We start from the raw sequence: 4,594 nt of genomic DNA, 5'->3' as shown, positions 1-4,594 counted from the left end.
TCATCCAACACCAGCACAATTACCAGATGCAACTACGATCGAGATAGCGATCGAATACCAAGTAGCTAACACGTTGGACCAATTACAAATCCAATAGGAAAACACCTCTGAACAAAGTAGAATTGAAAGTAGTAACCATGGAAATAGTACTGATGTCCTGAAGCGAAGCACATTTGAAGAACTCCTGAACTACAAACCAATATATTTCTACGATAATGAAGGAGGTATAGGGTCGGCACTCTGGATTGACAAGATGAAATCCATATTCCATGTTTGTTCCTGCATAGAAAAATGTCATATTTAAGCTTGCCACCTCCACCTTTAATGAAACTGGCCTCATCTGGTGATACTAATATGCAAAAATAAAAGGCAAATGACTTAACATATGAGACGACATGAGAAGCACTAAATATGATGCTTACAAAAGTATATTGCCAAGATATAAGATACAGAAATTAGAACAAGCACTGGTGGAGGAAAAGCTTGTTATGAAACTAGCAAAATTGGGCATTTTAGAAGAAGCTTCCTAAAACTAAAGAATCAGGAGGTAACAGCCCGAGTCAGTGCACTCTCAATCAAAACAAGGAATGAAATCTTGGAACTATCAATAGTAACTGGTGCATTACTTATTAACCACTCATATGATGAAGTATTTGTAATACAGATGTGGATCGAAATATTCGTAAACCCTAAACTTATACCTATTGTAAGTCATGAACCCAATATTTTGGATAAAACCTATAGAGTAGAGACAACTAGTGAGTTGTCGAAAATCTACTTACTAAATTTAAATACATTTCATCCTAACACTCAACAAATCATGTTTGTCACGTCAATCTCATGTGTATGTCACATCAAGTCATTATTATAAGACCCCCCCCCCCCCCTTAAATGAAAAAGTAACCATGAACGTTCGATCTTTACTCATAGACTTCATATTAATTCTAAGTGGCGACATTATCATATGTATGAATCAACTACCTCCCCATTATGTCTAGATGTGTACTACAGGAAAGTTGTATCACCAAATCTACCCACGAGAAAACCATGGTCATGTATGATGACAAGTCAGAGAAAAACCTAAAGTTTCCTTCCTACCATAAAAATTAAACGATGCATTGTTCTGAACTTCTCGGCTCAATGTGATTTAAGAAAATTCGTGAAGTATTTAATCAAATGTGAAGGATTTGATATAATGTGTAGGATTTAATCAAATGTGAAGGATTTGATAACATATGAAGGACTTTATCAAATGTGGAAGTTTAAGTGAAAACTTCTTCCCAAGAAATAAACATTGGAATTTTAACAACAAAAGAATATATGTTTTCTACTCCGAATTATTCCATCAGGAACTTCTCCATGGCAGGCCAACCATTAACTATGTTAACACCAAAAGGAAACAAAGTCCAACTAGAAAGATAAGCAAGAGATTGTATTTTAGAAGTTGGAACAACTATGGTGTCACGCACTAATCCTACATTTTTGAAAGAACATAAAACTTGTTCGTGTATGACGACACATACATAAAGGATTGAGGTTCACATAGATGAATTGAGTAAAGATTTTTGCCTATGCTTTTGGTCGAATGACATAAATGAGAAGTTTTTTGTTATCATGACATGTGAGATTCATTAAAATTGTAATGAGATTGACATGGAAGCAAATGTCATGAGCCGAAAAGAATGTATCAAACCACGCTGAGTATGAAAATTAACTATGAATATCCATTCATGACCTATGGCTTAAATTTGAGAAGATCTACTCGAGAATTTAAGAGAGAAAAGGTTCACGAGTGAAACTCTGTGAAGAGTCGATAATCAGATCAAGCTTAGGGATTACAGGATGCAATACTTAATGAACCAAGTTTGTACACCTAAGTAAAAAGTACAGTGAACAAATGATCATAGTCTTGGACGAAGCTTACAATCTAAAGTGTTCCATCCATCCAGACTCTGGCCTAATGTGCTTATATTTAAATAAACAAACATGGCGAACATGTATTAAAGTAGAGATTACCAATTGAGTGGACAAATAACAAACCTATACCAAATACAAAATGTTAGAAACACTCAGGACCATGGTAATGATAAAGAAATACCCAAGTAAAAGTGGGAACCAACTTCAATGGACCTTATACTAAAGCTACCCAAGAAACCTAATGGTTTTGATTCTATTCAGGTATTGGTCCACAAGTTGACTATGTCCACCCACTTCTTCTTAATCTAAGAACCATGTGAAAGATAAAAAAATGACCAGAACATGGCAAAGAAATCATCAAACTGCACGAGGTGTCAATCTCTATCATATCAAACTAAGACAATAAATTCACCTAACAATATTGACAATCATTAAAAATTCGTAAGTACATGCTTAGAAAAAAGTATAACTTATTATGCCTAACGGGCAAGATGAAAGAATCATCCCAACTTGTGGTATATGTTTTAAACTTGTATGATAGACTTAAATATTTCATAAGGTACCCGTTGTTGTTCATTCAAATTTTCCCGTAATATTAGTAATCACAACAGCATAAAGACCTCACCGATTGATAGTATTTATGGAGAAAGTGTCAATCCTTGATGTACTGAACAATGATTGGAGATATGAAATCGAACAAAGTGTTGGCAGGTGATACGTTGCATTCTGATCCAATAATCACTTAAGAGATCACATAAAAGATTGTGTGAGCTGGAGAAAGATGTCATAGTGTACACAAAGGACATGAAATTATAGAATCAAAAGAAGTAAGTCCCTCTACTTCCAAGTTGGAGACTATGTAGCTTTAAATTGACATGTCTTTTAGAGGAATGATTCGACTTAGAAAACGAGGGCAAGTTAAACCTGCTGCTCAAAGGAACTTAGAAGTTCTTTGATAGAATTTGGCCCTGATATCTATATCAAGTCTTGTTGAGAATTAACGGCTTGCATGATGCTTTTAATTCTGCAAATCTAAAAGAGTGTCTATCTAATGACATGCTTGTTATATTTTTCAATAATGTCTATCAAGAAATAATGCTAAAGTTGCATGTTTGTGAAAGCCCACACAATTAAATTCTACACAAGACTCGAAAACCTTTAAAATATTTGATTCGATCTTATTCCATACTCCCTATTTAGTTGAGACTTGAGGTAAAGTCATCTATTGGATCAATTATCTAATCTAGAGCTACGCGACTTAAAACGACTATAGAATGATCACATGTGGATTAAGCAAAAAGAAAATGTCACCAATTATTTTATAATGTTCTGTCTACATGTTGAATTTTGGGACGACATTCCTTTCAACGGGTGGATAATTTAACAATTGGTAAAAATCAGGTAAAAAATTCGTCGATTAATCCCCTCAAGCTCTACTATAATTGGAAATATTGTACATTTTTTTATATGCAATTGAAATTATATTATCTTTAATTACTTGTGGAGCTAAGTTGCACGTATTAAAAGAAAACTTGAGAATGTTTTTTTTTTAATTAAGGATTATGTCCAACATACGATCTCATTTTAATAATATTTTTTTCCTGGAGTATCACCGGTTTCATGAAATCTATCAAATTTGACCATTTAAACATGGGATCCACAAACACCACCTAACGATGTTCCATGCATCGTAAATTTAATTTCGTTTGATCATTTAAACTCGCCACGTTTGACCCAATTATCAACATACATGTCTGTTATATTTTAAGACATTGAGTTTATTATTTGTGAATTTAGACGACCGGATAATAATGTCATTATAGGAAAAGGTATGCAAACATACGTTTATATATGTTATGTGTTTTTATAAATACCTAAGTAAATATATGTATTTTTCAAGTTTTATTGGTCAAACGTTTATGAAATAGCAATCTAAAAAGGTGATAAATCACCAGTAAATCTATTAAGTTAAAATAGATTGTTAAATGATGATATATTTATACTTTATGTGAAATATGAATTTAATTATTAAGAAAAATCACAAGATTATAAGTAGATTGCTATAATAACACAAGCTGATATTATAAGTCACAAAAATGATTTTATATATATATATATATATATATATATATATATATATATATATATATATATATATATATATATATATATATATATATATATATATATATATATATATAAGTTAAGGTATCTCATGGAAGCATGGAAAGATATAAAAATGACAAAAAATATTATACATGTATAAAATGAAAATACATTATCGTATATAAAGTTGTTTGTAAGGAAAAACTACAAGGTTATGATTAACTACTTATAAGTGGAACTAGTCATAACTAATCTGCAGAGAATGATTAACAACAATTATAAGCGTTATATTAATGACCTTATATGGTTTGACCGCCTGCCTAGGAGTTGCTAACTACAACTACGTCTGATGAGACAGATTTTTAGCGTTGATGTTAGTACCATTTGAACAGTGCCTTGTGTTATCCTAAGGTGAATGGATCGAGCATGCCCTATTAAGATGTCGGTGCAAAGTGTAGTGTCATAAATTCGGTTATAAATCATTGTAGAAACTTTAAAATCCAAATATTGAACAGAATTCAGAACGGTTTCTGAACAAGATCCAAATCCCCATGATTCAGTAAAGAATCAA

The sequence above is a fragment of the Lactuca saligna genome, chromosome 5 (genome assembly GCF_052625555.1).
Source record: "Lactuca saligna cultivar CGN05327 chromosome 5, ASM5262555v1, whole genome shotgun sequence".
NCBI lineage: Eukaryota > Viridiplantae > Streptophyta > Magnoliopsida > Asterales > Asteraceae > Lactuca > Lactuca saligna.
The sequence above is the reverse complement of the archived record's forward strand: the minus strand, read 5'-3'. Positions refer to the sequence as shown.